Source organism: Equus caballus, chromosome 18, assembly GCF_041296265.1.
Source record: "Equus caballus isolate H_3958 breed thoroughbred chromosome 18, TB-T2T, whole genome shotgun sequence".
Lineage (NCBI taxonomy): Eukaryota > Metazoa > Chordata > Mammalia > Perissodactyla > Equidae > Equus > Equus caballus.
Window position 1 is genome coordinate 58,825,021 of NC_091701.1, and position 16,226 is coordinate 58,841,246.

Consider the following 16,226-nt stretch of genomic DNA (forward strand, 5'->3'; position numbering starts at 1 on the left):
CTAATCTTGCTCAAAAAAAAAAAATGTATTTCTTGACAAGACGTCAGTAGGCTACCTGTCTCCCCTTGGAATGTTCTCCTGATAGTGTGCATATTGGCAAATGGGGTCAGCTGCCAAATGAATTTTTAAAAGACATTTATGTCAAAGTAAAAATATTTTGTAGGAGGTTAGAAACTGTAAACAAAAACGACAATAGCAAACAATCCTGGAGAAGTACTTATTGTAAGTGAAAATATTTATGTAGTTTCACCTAAAAAGAAGAATCAGTGAAAGTCCCAGATGTGTTTTCCGAGTTCTCTGAAAACTTCTTATGAAAAGGAAATACAAAGGATCCAAAATATAACTTCCCTCTCCAAAACAATTAAAAACCACACAGACACAGACACACACAGACACACACAGACACACACACAAAACTAACTCTAGAAATGTTATGATGTTACAATCTCATTTTTACTGTAGCCAATAAAGACATTGAAACAAAATAAAACATACCTTTCTACTTCCAGCTAAAACAATGAGAAATAAATATACATTTTTTATGTTAGAGGACTTATGAAGCTTATGCTAAAGAGACAGTTTTTGCCAGTGGAACTAAATCAATTATACTTAAATACTTATTAATGAATAAATGAATTTATTAAATAACCTAATAGAGTTTCCCTTTTCATTCTCAGAATGTACCATATGTAAGGAAACTTTGAAATTCCCTCATGATTTTACTGAGCTTCATTTTTAATAGAATAAGTGTTTAGCGTATATCAGCGTTTCTGCGGCTGGGGGAGTGGTGATCGATGAAGAAAATATCTCTAATTTTCCTTACTGATTTAAAGCATTTTAAAAATTCTCAACAAAAATGACAGGCAGCCAGGGTGAAAAGTGAATGAGGCAGAAGAGGCACTCAGGACTTGTCTTTCTCATTTAGTGGCTAGTGCCTTCCCGACCTGCTGCTTTACTCACTTGATATTCTGATCAATTATTCAATTGTTTGGTTTCAGTCTGATCACCCCATCACGTCGTCAGCTGGTTGGGTGTCTCTCTAGGGCTCCTGGTCTCCACTTCCTTTTCACACCTGTGGGAGGCCTGCTGCTTAAAAATCACCTGATCGAGAAAGGTAAATGTTACCCTCCCCTGTCCTTTCCACTTTGCTGATTTCATTTTGGGATGAAGATACATCTGAAATAATTAAATTCAATAATTTAATTTCAGAAGTAACATATGTATGTTCAAAATGGGGTATTAGTTAGGGTAAGTCATTTCATCGAATTTAAAACAGTCTTTCACGTCTATCCATTCCACCCCTTGTAACCTTTCTAAGCACTGAACTGTGTCTCTGCTTTCAAGGTTGCCCCCTCTGGCTTGTAATACACAGTGCCTATGATGTGGATATATTTTATTTCTTTACCTGCTTTAGAGTTTTTTTTTAAAAGGTGACAATAATAGAACTTTAACTCATGTAATCAAAATATGGAAAGCAGTTATTTGTACCTGTGACTGTGTCATGTGCCTAAACATTTTTATGTCAGAAAGCATAGGTCATCTGTATTTGCCTTAAGAAAACATGCTGGAGACACTTAGCATTCCCTTTTATTAAACAAATAATTTCATAATTCCCACCCTGAGAAGGTGCTTTATCGTAACACATGTATCTATTTTATTTACCTTGGGTTCATTATAAGGAAAATTAAAAATGATCAAACCCACAGTTTATTTTTCAAGTATTCTGATAAATGGTCTGGGCAAATACAGTTTCTCAAGTCGTATTTCAGCCTCCTGCCATTTATTTTCCTGGACTGGAGCCTATCAAGTTGAAATGTATTGGTACTATCGCCTGAAATGAGGTTTGGAGGATATTTGAGGAATGAAACCTAAAATTCAGTAGGGAAAATTGAGAGGATTATATTGAGTAAAGCCTAGTAAACTGTAGTATTTGAACTGAGCTAATAGACAATGGAACAGAAAAGCTATAAATTTGACAAATTACTGTATAAAAGGCAGTAAAAAAGCTCAGTTATCAGAATTTGGTGCTGATAATATATGGATTAGCTGAGGAAAAAATGAGTACATACGTGTCTGGTTTTCCTGGTGTTTCTGTATGAGGGTCATAAGGTATTTCCATAGCTGATCCAGTACATTATAGGTACCTGATTAAAGTAAACTCCACTGGCGTTAATGCAAACGTGGAAAGCAATTCATCAGATGGAAAGAAAAGGTAAGCACTGCCTAGCCACGGAGAGTTGAGAATTTTTATATAAAAGAAGCCATATCTGAAATGGATTGTCTGTTTAAAACAGAAAGCGAAATAACTAATTCAGCTCTCCTATTGATCAATATTGCCAGTTTTGGTTTCAAACTCCAGGACACAGATGAGTGAAATAAGTTAAACTGCATAGCACAATGTTATGGCATGTTGTAGATAAATAAACATAAACTTGGGCCATAACAATGAAAAGTAAAACCACTACATGGGTATTGGACTTTTTGAAATATGTTTTGTTCTTAGAGTAAAACCTCTGAAGGACATGATCGTGTTTTAAAGGTCTTGTTTAATGATTAGAGTGAACCACATAAAGTGGATTGTGAAAGAGTTAAAGAACAAACGTTGAAAATGATTTTTCCGCAAGTACAGTGGCAGTTTGAATGCCAGCTGCAGCTTTTGCAAAATAAGCATGAGCGTTTGACCCTTGTCCCATAGTAGTTGTGGAAGGGAGAAGGGAGAAATCCTGAAAGGAGGACAGGGAAAGGTCACAGAGAGAGGATGTGTGTGTGTGTGTGTGTGTGTGTCTTAGCAAGGGGTGGAACTGGGGAAGGGACATGGAGTAGAAAAAATGCTCCCAGAGGAACTTGCCCTGACTGCTATGCTTTATGACTGGATGCTCAGGGCAAGCTAAATAACTTCTAACGTGCTGAAAAGAGAGAGAACAGAGAGATCAGTGGAAACTGAAGGTCAAGAAAAACCCCAAAGGGAAAAACATATTCAAAAGCATGAGTGGACGAGCAAACTGTGATGCTAGAGTGGGTGATATGGTGACTGGTGGTCAGAAAGTTCAGGGAAGTGTGGCAAGTCATGCCATGGAGGCAAGCGCCATCTTGAGAGCTGTTTCTTGGAGCATTTCAACTGCAGTCTGTGGAGGTACCTGGGGAGAGCACCAGAAGAAGAGTCCAGGTGACATAGTCCCAGCGTGAGTAAAGAACAGGAGAAACGGTCCTCTCAGCCCACAAGAATACTCTGTACCAAATGCAAATTGTAGTGAATAAGTGGAGAGTTGGTTTTCATGACCGGTTAGGAAGTTCCTCCCACACAGCAGTGCAGAACAATGTGTGAATGTGGAAGTGCAAAGGGATGGAGATAGATGAACGATAAGAGAGCAGTAGTAGCAACAGTTCAGTCTGGACCCTTGTACATTAGACATTTATGTAATTTCTGTAAGTAGATTTATGGATTTATGTAAGTAGAGATAAGATCTGAGAAATTTTACAGCTCGTTATATTTAAAGCTTCTATTTCTATCAGTAGAAGACCACTTTGATAAACGTAAGAAAGATAAAAACAGACCTGGTGTTGGCACTAGGACTTTGTGTGAAGAGAGATTGCTGATTAGAAGAGAATCCTACCAGAGAAATCAGTGTTACCATTAATTCTGTATGTACTTACATCAGTCATTTAGAAAATTACCATGTATATTACCATTTATAGCATTTTTTCTTCCATTTTTCTTTCTTTTCTATTATAGTTTAAAGATTTACCCAAAATCTCAAGTTGAAAAACTCCATTAAGTTATAAGGTAAAAATGTCTCAATCTGAGTGAATACAAGGTGATCACACAATCAGTTGTCTGTTTCGTTCGTTTCTTCATCCATCCATCCAGCAAATATTTATTGCAGATATACAGTGTACATGACACTGGAATACAGGTATTAAGAAGATATCCTGCCTGCCTTGAGTTTACAGTGTATAGATAAGAAAACCAACATTTATTGAATGCAGAGAGATCAGTGTCTCAGGAAGCCTGCATGGGGTGCTATTGGAAATGATGGAAGGTCCTGAGTTTGTATACTGAGACCCAAAATAAGTGAAATACTTTTTCTCATATCTAACATTCTAAGCATAAGACTGCAGCGCTGGTATGGTGGTTCTATAGTATCAAGGCTCTAGGCTCCTTCTGTCTGGTTGCTTTGCCATCTCCAGTGTGTTGCTTCATGCACATGGTCCACGATGGTTCCTGTCCACATGCTTACTCCTGTCAGCAGGAAAGGGGAGGTGGAGGGGAATGAAGCCACTGAGAATTCTCTTAAGAGCACAGCTCGGAAGATGAACACATCCTTTCAGCTCACATATCATTGGCCAGAAATTAATTTTATGGCCATATCTAACTGAAAGATAAGTGAGAAATGGAAATATATTCTTTCTTGTGGGTGGCCATGACTTCAGCTAAAAATTGAGTTTTATTTCTATGAGAAACAAGCAAGTAATGAATTAGGCAGCAGGTAACTAGCAATCTCTGCCAGAGAACCTGTTTCAGTGTGAGTTAACAGAAGGCTCTTCAAGCATGAGTTGGTGTTTGCTAGGCCAACCACATGGGAAATGGTGCTCCAAGACGAGCATGTTCATTAAGTAACTGTGTACCTAGACCTGAGCAAAGTGTCTTCCAGTGCACCAGTTATGTGTATACTTGTTACCTTCAGAGAGCTGAATAGGGACCCACCCTAATTGGGATAAAATGGTACTCAAACAGACTATTCTTCTTTTTGGTAATGTGATATTGCTTTTATGCTAAAGGAGCAAAATTATTGAAGGATACATGCTCATGGTCTTTGACCTTCCTTCTACTCTGTAAGGGAAATTCTTTGTTGTCATTGCCAGGTTCCTGGGCTTCTGATGTACTTACTAGGACATTGGGTAGAAATATAGCATGAAGAATTCTGTTCACATAAGAAAATGCTTCTCCTGGAGGGCAGTAATGGAACAGAAGGCTGGAGTGCTTTTGGAAACACAAAGATGGAAAATTTAGGGGATCGATTGCTTCAATTCTGGGAGTTAAGAGAAAAATCTATCCAAAAAAGATTATAGAAAAAGTTTCTTTGTATTATGTGTTGTATTCCTGGTCCCTGTTTTTGCCGCCTTTTTAAGACATTTCAGTAAACTCATATATTATTCTTTGATATTTTGCTTCATCTGACATGTATTTCTTTTGGATGCAAGAGCTGTGCTGAGGTAAGGTTTAAGCCCAGGGTAGGAAGATACCATTTTACTTGAAGGATTTAGGATATTACTCTTGCCCAAGTGTTTTTTGAACTTTTAAAAGTCAATAAGCTGAATAGATGGCTGCCCATATAATGAAATCTTGTGTTCTAGAAAAAAAATTCATCAAACTCTCTCCCCTGCCCAGTTTCCTAGAATCTGTCTTTTGATATTCTGCCTTTTGGATTAAGCAGTGACTGACTGATAATTCTCCATAGATGCGTCTATTCCTCAGTGAGGTGACTTATTTAGTCCCTAACATTTTAGTGTATATTGATTTAAATTTCAGTTATTTGATGATGGAGAAGACTAGGATCTCAGGACAGAGGTGAGAGAACTCCAAGCCGAGGGGAGATATCCTAAGTCGGGGTGGAGTGAAAGTGTGGAAGTGCGAGGTGAGAGTATCAAAGACAAGTTTCATCTATTCACTTTTTTGCCGAAGGCTGACAGCCACAGAAATTAAAATATGTAAATTAAAAAACAAACAAACATGTGTTTCTCAAGGAATGACTTCACAGAAGTAAAAGGCAATATTTCTGACCAGAAAGACTATTTTTTTTTTCCATGTAGTATTACTTCTTAAGGCAAAGTTTTCTCTGGAAAAAATGAAAGACATTTGCTGAATTTTCTCTAAGTACACTTCTGTGCCTTTCAACAAATATGAGAAAAGCTAGAAAGGAATCTTCCTTCCATGAAAACCTATTTTTATAGGATGAATTTAAAAATGCATCCTGTTTGTCAAACTATGACAATGATTTATCAAACTTGATAGACCTCAGTGCTGTTGGTGGTCTTCTTTCATTTATTTACTGTAAGCAATCCCTCTTCTTTTGACAAATGAATACAAACAGCATTTACAGACTGACATATTTTCCCAGAGCAATCGTCGTTGGACTTAATGATCACCAGTGATGATATTTTTTCTCTTTTTTAGACCTAATTCTAGAATATAAGGAAACACAAAAGCAGGTTTATGTGGCAAGCCCCATTTGAGGGATGAGTACAGTTCAAAGCCCTGGGGAGATGTCTTGTTTATAGAGCTCTTCCTTCCATTAACACTCCCTGACCTTCAGGGTGGTCTCACAGAGGCCTCACGTGCCACAGATAACAGGCCCCGGGCTGACTAAGACTATATATGTCACAAATCCTCAAGAGCAGAAAACCCAAATTTTCCTGTCACGATTTCACACAAATGAAATAGAGTCCCAAGATAAGGACAATGACTGTTTTCCACAAGATGGCAGTGGTCTTTGTGCAAAGAATAGAAGCATAGCATTCACTGGGTCTGATACCGACTGTGACAAAATTTTGCCCTTGTGCATTTAATGCTTGTGAAAGCCGCGTCATGGTGGTTTTCTCTGCCATGGACTGAGTTCTCAAGAACAATTAGCCCTGTTTTCATAGGAGAGAAAGAAACGCTGCATATATGATACTATGTCTTATATAATGTCTTTCTCTAAGGAGCCAAAAGTGTTTTGCAGCTGTGATTTAATTAACCTCACACTATGCCTCTGAGGCAGGAAAGAGGAATTACTGTATATCCTATTTATCACAGTGAATTTAAATAATTTACTGATATTGTTCTAGGTGGGAAATGGTGGCACAGGGAATAAAACATTTGTTGAGTTCTGGTGCATAGCCCTAATCATTAAACCAAGCTGATTTTCTGTAGAAGGTGATATTTATACATTTAGAGAAGAGATCCTATTTAGTGCATATTAAAAAATGAATTTTGGGGGGCCAGCTCCATGGCCTGGTAGTTAAGTTCGGTGTGCTCCGCTTTGGCGGCCTGGGTTCAGTTCCCAGGCGTGGACCTACACCACTCGTTGGTGGCCTTGCTGTGGCAGTGACCCACATACAAAATAGAGGAAGATTGGCACAGATGTTAGCTCAGGGTGAATCTTCCTCAAGCAAAAAGAGGAAGATTGGTAACAGTTGTAGCTCAGGGTGAATCTTCCTCAGCCAAAAGAAAAAACAAACAATTTTTCACAAATGCAGATTCCCATTTTGATCTGAGTGCTTAAGTACTTTAACTTATGAGTTTATTGCTTAAGAGTATTGAGGAGAGGCCAGCCCGGTGGTGCAGCAGTTAAGTGCACACATTCAGTCTCGGCGGCCTGGGTTTGCCACTTCGGATCCCGGGTGCAGACATGACACTGCTTGGCAAGCCATGCTGTGGTAGGCATCCCACATGTAAAGTAGAGGAAGATGGACATGGATGTTAGCTCAGGGCCAGTCTTCCTCAGCAGGGAGAGGAGGATTGGTAGCAGATGTTAGCTCAGGGCTAATCTTCCTCAAAAAAAACAAAAAACAAAACAGAACAAAACGAAAAAGAATACTGGGGAACTTTTAAAATGCAAAATCCAAGAGTCCTGTTCCCAGACATTCTGCTTTCGTAGGTCTGGGATGGGGCTTATTAATTTGCATATTTTAAATATAACTCAGGTGATTCTGAGACATGTAGTCTTGCCCACACTTTGAGATACTGCTCCACAAGCCTCCAGTAATATACTGGGAAGATAGAGACATTGACCCAATTTTCTGAAATTGCAAGAACCTCATTTCCTTGGAGAAGGATACTCAGTATTATATAAAAACTTGAAATATAACACTTTTCCTCAATTTGAAGGGTAAATCCATAAGTGTAAATTATTATGCTTTATTCATAAGTTTTATTTAAAAATCAGTTAACAAAATTTTAAGCATAATTATTTTTAAACCGTACTGTCAGAAGCATAACTATGATTTAAAAAAAAATATTATCACATGCTTTATCTTTCTCTTGAAGTTCAATGGTCACTTTTGCATAGACTTTAGGTAACTGGGTTCTAGTTTACCTAGAATCTTGTGCTTTTAGAACTAGAACAGTCCCTAAAGATATTCAGGTGCGGGGTGAGGTGTAGAAGTTAACTCATTTCTGGTAGCATGAATAGAAATCAACACAAATCTACTTGGTTCTACTTTTATCTGCTTGTTCATTTGGACCCATATAAGCACTTGCAATAGTTAATAAAATGGTAAATTCGATTGAATCGCTGAGTCAACAGACACCGTTCTGAAGAGGTATGAGTCCATGATGCCAGCTTTTCTCGGGAGATGGAGGGAGACTGTGGAAGATGGCTGTGTGACTCGTAGTTGCCCTTCACTGGCATTCACGTACGAAAGGGTCAAGGGCTAGATTTTGAAGGAGGAGTTTCACAGAGGGCTATTGGTGTGCTGTGCCTCTTACTCCCTTCTACTAGGAGATGAGGTGTTTCTGCCTTCCCTTGAGTCAAGAAAGAAGTGATTTAAGGAGAAAGCAAAGACTTAATTTGGGCTTCTGGTGGTTTAGTGAATATAATGATAGGCATATAATTCCTACCTGGAAAGCCTTATGGCAAGAGAAGGGCTATCAGCCTCTTTGACAGCCAGATTGTTTTCAGAATAGCTGCATTCTTAGGTCATCATATTCTTGCCAGGCCTTGGCAGTGTCTAGATTACAAATGTTTACCAGTTTATTAAATGTAAGGTGATATCTTATTTTTGTTTTAATTTGTATTTCTCTGATAACCAATGCACCTAAGCATCTCATTACATGCTTGTTACATTTTGATATTTTTCTTTATTTTGCTTAGTCATATTCTTTGTCCATTTTTCCACTGGGGTTGCTATTCTTTTCCTATCAATTTCCACACATTCTGGGTAGATGCTAGTGTATGTTTTGTGTGTATAGCATATCCTTGTGTAATTCTTTGCTACTTTCAGAAATTGCAAATATATTATCCCATTCTGTCAATTGTCTATTAACTTTGCCTGTGGTATCCTTCCTTGAAGAGAAAGCATTAATTTGGCTGCAATGATATTCATCCTTTTTTTTTGTCTTTGCAATTTTAGTTAAGCAGTCCTGTCTTGCTTAAGATATAAAGATGTTTACCCATGTTTTCCCCATTGGTGGCAAATTAATTGCCTGCTATATATGCTTATATTTATGCAGAGATGCACAAACTATTTTTACTCTGCTTAAGTCTAGAAAATAATTAAGATGGTCTATAATAAAATAATGATATGATAAAGCTACTGCTATAAAAATTGATAGATATGAAGCATCAAAAAGAGGGGAGACAATTTAAAACTAAGCTAGTATATCTCAGCATGAGGTCCATGGGCCACTTACATCATAGTTATTTTGGTTATTCATTAAAAAGGCAGATTTCAGGCCCTTATCTCAGAACTGCTTAATTAGAATTTCTTGGTTTGGACCCAGAAATCTGTATTCTTAAAATGACTTGTGAGATATTCTAAATGTGTGCTAAGAACTGTTTAATGCCACTAATTGGTGAGGACTGTTTGAGCTTTAAGTTAAGATCTGAGCTTTTAGGAAGCACTGACTATGAGGAAAACATTGCAGAATATAAATTCTAATTACGTCACAAAAGTCCATGCGTAGATCCTTTCCCCTGTTTCTGCATGAATCCTTTTGCGGAGGACCCCCAACAATATAAGGACAATCTCTTTAAAAAGGTTTTTAAAGAATATTCAGTAATGGTTTTCACATGGTGTTTGGTTTATTTAATCTTCAACAGAAACTGAGAGCAAAACATTAAAGTAACTGCATGATTGCCTTTTCACAACTGAGTTTGAATTTGTTTTTACACTGTATCCAGGTTAAGAATGACTAGTTCAAGTAGTTTTCCATGGTGAGGCATAGTCTGAAAGAGGGGAGGGAGTGGTAAGGACAATCAGTCATCACAGGGCTCCCTCTTAGGGAGATCTTGCTTCAGAATTTTTAGATCAAGATGTAGTGTTTATATGAACATTGTTGTCAAGTATTGATGTTTAGTTAAAGGTCACCTAGGTTGTTAGGTAATAGGAGGAGTTCGTGAAGAGCAACTTGTAGTTCAGTACTGCAGGCTGAATTGTTCAAGGATTCCTGAAGTGCTCTTTGTTTCTACTCCAGATCTTTCCATTGCTGATCCATAGAGGAAAGTCACAGAAGTCCATGGTATTGACCTTTGCTTCAGAAATACTTAGCACCAGTTTCATGTACCTGGAATCATAGAATTTTAGAGTTAGAAATTTAAAAGTTATCTAGCTCAGTCTCTCATTTTACATGAGAAAACTGAGGCCCGTAGAAGTAAAGTGATATTACTTAGATCATTCACTAATTGGCAAGATTTAGACTAGAATTCAGGAATCCTGGACCAAAGTGCAAGACAAATCTCTGAACCAAAATGCAAAAGAAAATAGAGGACAGAGCTTTATCCGGGAGAAAATTGGATGTGGGACAACCCTGACAGAGATTTTCTCCATGTCTGTCAACTTCCACAGCAGGCCAAAGGGAGATTAAGTGAGCATGTTGGGTGCATAAGGTTTTTTTTATTTAATTTTTTTTGAGATAATTGTTGATTCACATACACTTGTAAGAAATAATGCAGAGAGATCCCATATACCCTTTACCTAGTTTCCCCCAATGGTACCATCTTGTAAGACTATAGTACAATGTCACATCCAGGGTGTTGACATTGATGCAGTCAAAATACAGAACTTTTCTATCACTGTAAGGATCCCTCACGTTGCTTGTAGATGCGTATGTTAATAAATGTTTTTTTTCTAATATCTATTATCAGATTATGTCCAAGCAGATCAAATTTCCGTTTCTTAAGATTTCCATAGTAAATCCAGGAATACTTCCTACCTCCCAGCAGTGAGCTTCAAGGAGCAGAACTTTCTTTTCCAAGAGAGAATGAGCTCTGTCCTGTCCTTTACCTGTAGTGGGTGGACCTAGATGGCAGGGAATCCTATTTGGAGAAAATAGTTAATGACTCCCAAAATGGTTGTAATTTTCTCTTAATTGCTCTGAAAGAATTGCCAAAACAAGACTAGGAAGAAAAAAATAAGATAAAAATAAAAAAATCAATAAAAATGAGCATCAGTCAACTGAGTTACCTTAAATTAATAGAATAAAAGTGCTACAAAAATAAAGCTGTTATCCATATTAAATTCTGAAACTTTGGTTAAAATGTGGATATTAAATAAAAATTTAAGAAAAATATATCTAAGATGACTAATCTTAAAATGTGATAAGAAAATATGGAGATTTGGATTTGATCAACACGATTTTAGTTAAAATTCTTGCAGATCTTGACATCAATAATTGTTGTGTAGGGAGTTATTAAGGAACAGGCATAAAGTTTCAGTTAAGTACGATGAATGAGCTCTAGAGAGCTGCTATACAACGTGGTATCTATAGTCAACAATAATGTATTGTAGACTTAAAATTTGTTAGGAGGATAGATCTTGTATTAAGTGTTCTTACGGTAATAAAAAAAATTTGTTGCATAGACCTGAAGCAAGCAATCTATGTACAGAAGGTAAGTGAAATTTTCAAAAACAAGGTGGAGGCACCAAAATAATTTTTGCTGATAAAAATAAAAGGAAACAATCTTCATTAGAAAAAGTGGGAAAAATAACATTTCTGGATAGCTAAAAATGAACTGGATCTAGATTTATTAGGAAAATCTTTTCAATGAAGATATAGAGAATATAAAGTTTGAGTGCCTGTAATCGACAGCTATCAGGTATAAGATAATTGTTTCTAGAATTCCTGTGGAGTCATACAGCGGGAAAATCAGCAGGGCCCGTTCTTTGTCTTGAATAGTTTGTAGTAGTAGTAATAGCTCAGGATAGCTCTTCTTAACTAATTAAGGACAACAGCAACAGACCAGAATTATGTCATTTCTAAGTTAGATTTATAGTGAAAGAGACAAATCTTGTTTTTATACAAGCAAACAAACAAATCAATGAACAAAATGCTCTTTTAATAGCTTCTGGTGGAGAGGACTGGGACTTTCCTCGTCCATGATAAGGCTGTCTTCTCACATTTCATTATTTGATTGCTTGCACCACTGCCTGACATCGAGGTTACTGGCAGCTTAATCCTAATTTCTAAAGCCCTGTCAACAACTATTTCCTTTCCTTCGAAATGGGATAGAAGTTCTGTGAAATGATTTGAAGTAATAAAAAAGTAGTTACCCAATATAAAACCAAACAAGAGCTAAGAAATGAAATCTTCCCACCTCTGTTTAGTGATGTTTAGCAAAAGTTTAATACTAGCCAAATTGCTGTAAGCATTCAGGAAATATCCAGGGAAGTCATTAGAATTAGAATCCAATACAACTCAATGAGTTTTAAGTAACTGAAGATTTTGGGAAAAAATGTGTTTTTCATGTGATTCAGTCTTTTCTAATTTTCTCATAACCAAAACCAGTAATTTTTCATTTTCTGATTGACTATACAGGATATTTCAAAATCCCACCGTGTAAACACACACAGCCTTCAGTATTTTATGTATTCACTACTCTTGCTTTTCTATTGGTTAGGAAAGAAGGCTGAATAGTCAAAACCTCATTAATTGCTTTAAAAAATTAGCTCTAGTCATTGAATTATTAATCAGAGATAAAAGTGATGGATGAGTTGTTCAAGTTAGAACAACTCCAGGATGGGGGGCGCTATTTAAGTAGGTTCCGCAAATCCTGCATGTGTGACACCAGCACGTTGACCAGGGCATTCACTGGCTGGGACAGTAAAGAGCAGCAGACATGACTGGGTTAGAAAGTTGGTAAAGTAGATGTGTAACTGTTATCCCCTGACACACAACAACCTGGGTCTCAAAAAGGAGCTTGCCCAGAAAACTTAAAGATGTTCAGAATGAAACCCTTGACCTGTATATAATCAGATGTCAGCAAGAAGCCATAGAAATTATGTCTGCTTCTCAGCTGAAGTGGCTTGAAAGCATACCCTTATCAGGGAAACCCCATGTTTTATAACTCCCTCTATTGATAAATTAGAACCTAAATTTTCTTATGAAAACCAAGACCTGACATTCACTCTTTTTCTCCCAGAGATAATAATCTTCTGCAGTAAGACAATACAATCTGTCTTACTGATGTCAATCACCTTGTTCTGCCTTTATGAGAGCCCAGGGGCTGGTCTTGGAGACATAAACTGCTTATCCAGTATGAGGTTACCAACGCCTAATCATTCTTTCTATTTTAACTTCTTTCTCTAGGGGATAATAGTAATAATTAAATACTTCTGTTTTGCCTTGTGAGGAAAGATACCACCATATTTAAACTTACTTTCCTTTCATTAATTTTTCATAATTGTACTTTCTGAATTTGTACTCACATAAACGCATACTCCGGTGTAATCCTAGGTTATATTTTTCTTATGGTCTGTAAACAGAAACCTTTAAGATTCTGTCCATAATTTGATGACATGAATTAATTATCTGAAACGCTTTAGCACCTCTTTTGACTATTTTAGCTTATTACCATGGTAGCCATATGCTCCAAATGTTAATCTGAAAACAATACAAATTAAGAAGATGCATTTTCCCTCCTGTTCCACTATATCACTGTCTGGTTGATCAATGTGTGAAGTATAAGGCCAGGATTACAGATTCTCCATTATTTAATATTAAACACATGGATTTGTGAAATTAGGTAAATTTTTCACCTTTTTCCATCTTGTGCTTTTTGGTTAGTAGGAAACTATGTGAAGGTAGGTGGAGGGACAAAGGGAATTTTGAGGTGACAGATCACTGTCTTTAGTTCTCTACAGTTTATCTCTAGGGGAAATGTAATTTTACATGAGAGTTGCGTGAGAATCGTCAGTTGCATAGTGTAAATGTTTCTTATTGCATTCTTTTGTTATTCTAATTGGATCATGATAGATAATTTTAAACTGGATCTGATATGGCATCTGTAACATATAGAGAGAAGCATTCAGGCAATCAATCTATTTTATTCAATAGAGTGATGGCTAAAATTCTGCTCTCTTTTCAACTTGTATCATATATAAAATTTACTTGGCATTATGAAGGACCCAGTTAGAATATGATGGTTCAAACCTAGCATGTCCTATTGTCACTTCTTCATCATGTAGGAAAGTGATAGCTTTATTCTCACTTGAAGAGTACAAATTTGAAAGTATCCCGTAAGGCAACGGTCCTCAGATTTCTTGCAGAGTTCTTCTTGGGCTGGATAAGTAAGCCTGGGACCCACCTACTCTATCTGTTACCACTTTTGGTAGGGAAAACATTATAGTTTCACTGCATAAATATTCTTTTGTTGAAGAATTAGGTTTGTATCTACTTTAGAGCTAGGGGAATGGATAATTCTGTATTTGAGCTGCAGTACCTATAAATCCTAAATTCTAAAATCTAGTTATTGGAAAGGAATAGCTGATAAATACTGTTAACATTGTGGGGTTAACCGATAACTCTGGGTAAACTTAATTGATGAAGATAGACTACCAGTAATTTATAATTGAGAAGTAAGAACAGCAGTGGCTGAAATCCTTGAGTCAAAACAAAATGAATGATGCGTGGAAAAATTAAATAGTCTATCTGAAAAGATGGGAAGTCCAGCCATATATTTGTATGCAAGTATACCAGGAACTTGAAAGTTTGGCCATGTGTGGCAGCTAGGCAGTTCCAGATATGGGATGGTGGGGGAGGTCATTTTTTCTCAGCCACCTCTTTGTGGGATTTCATGTTGAATTCTTAATTCCTGCTTGTTATATCCCCTCTCAAATCTACTGTTTGACTTCTGCCTGGCTTTGCCAATGAATGACCATGTGTCTCCCGTATTCTCCAATGCACCATTTTCATAAAGCACACCTGAATTGGACATTTGAAACGTGGTGGCAGTCTACAGCTTTAGCAGAACAGACAACAGAAAATAAACTAAAATCACTGTTCTTACAATTCCTTGCCCTCTCTGCCTCAGGGATTCCTTATGATTTTATCTTTCCTCCACCTTTGTATGTTAATAGGATCTCCTGTACTCTCCAGAGTGTTCCACCCAATCATACTCGAACTTTTGCAAAGTTCTTGAAAAAAGGTTAAAAATTATTTCATTAACATATCCTAGTTCAAATTATTAGGCAGCCCTTGTTCTCCCACTAAGCAAAGAGGAATCTAAGCATCTTTTTTTTTCTCTCTCTCTGTTATACATATATAAAAACGCAAGTTGTGGAGTTACTTGATATTCACTCATGACATCAGAAGAAAGAGTTTGCATTTTTGGTGCATTCCTGGCAGCTCATCAAAAGGATTTTGTGTGTACTCCTGACTATTCTTTCTTAATAATTGTTCCTGTATCTGTTATTCATACATTATACAACAGTAGTCATAATACCTGTGTAAATTCAAACTATTTTTGTCTCTATATAAATATCACTTTGGTGTCATTGGATTGGCATATTAAAAAGTATTCTAAGTTGTATTTGAATGGAGAATTCCATAGTCAATGAGTAGCATTCTCTTAATGAATTTTAGATTCTAGAAATTTTAAATTTTCAGTAGTCTTATTGAAACAGTGAAAATAGCATACTTTTCGCCCTGGTGGGAATGAAGACTTCTTGTGTTTCTTGCAGGTTCAAGTTTTTTGCTACAGTCAGATGCATTTTTCTAGGGAAGGCAACCTATATAACATTAATGTTTTTAATATATAAATTCTTTGAAATTCTATAGGACTTAGTGAAATAAGAGAGAATTATAGTTTAAGCTTGAGTATTAAAACAATGACTAAGAGCATTAATTAAAATCTCTTCCATTTTATTAAAGAGTTACCAAGAGATTTTGTTTTTTGTGTTATTTTGCTGAGGAAGATTCGCCTTGAGCTAACATCTGTCGCCAATCTTCCTCTTTTTGTATGTGAGCTGCCACCACAGCATGGCCAGTGATACACAAGTGATGTAGGTCCGTGCCCAGAAACCAAAAACAGGCCACCAAAGCAGAATGTGCCAAACTTAACCACTAGTTCACCAGGGCTGGCCCCCAGGAGATTTTGTTTTAATAAATTTCATGGTTTCATGGAGCTGGGAGAGATCTCAATAGTCATCTGGTCTGTCCACTGGCAATGTAGAAAACTTATTTTCCATTTGTACCTTCTTTGTATATCTTAATCTTTTAAAAATGATGTCTTCCTGTATACTTGAAA

At 36.8% G+C, this 16,226-nt stretch overlaps 1 long non-coding RNA gene across 2 annotated transcripts in view; it reads left to right on the top strand.

Annotated features, from left to right (window-relative positions):
• The window catches only part of LOC111768758 (uncharacterized), a 350,610-nt gene that overhangs the window by 102,452 nt on the left and 231,932 nt on the right, over positions 1-16,226 (top strand). For both annotated transcript variants that reach the window (XR_011428299.1, XR_011428300.1), the window contains exon 4: positions 999-1,114. This is a non-coding gene — a long non-coding RNA (uncharacterized lncRNA). The remainder of the gene's footprint in view (positions 1-998; positions 1,115-16,226) is intronic.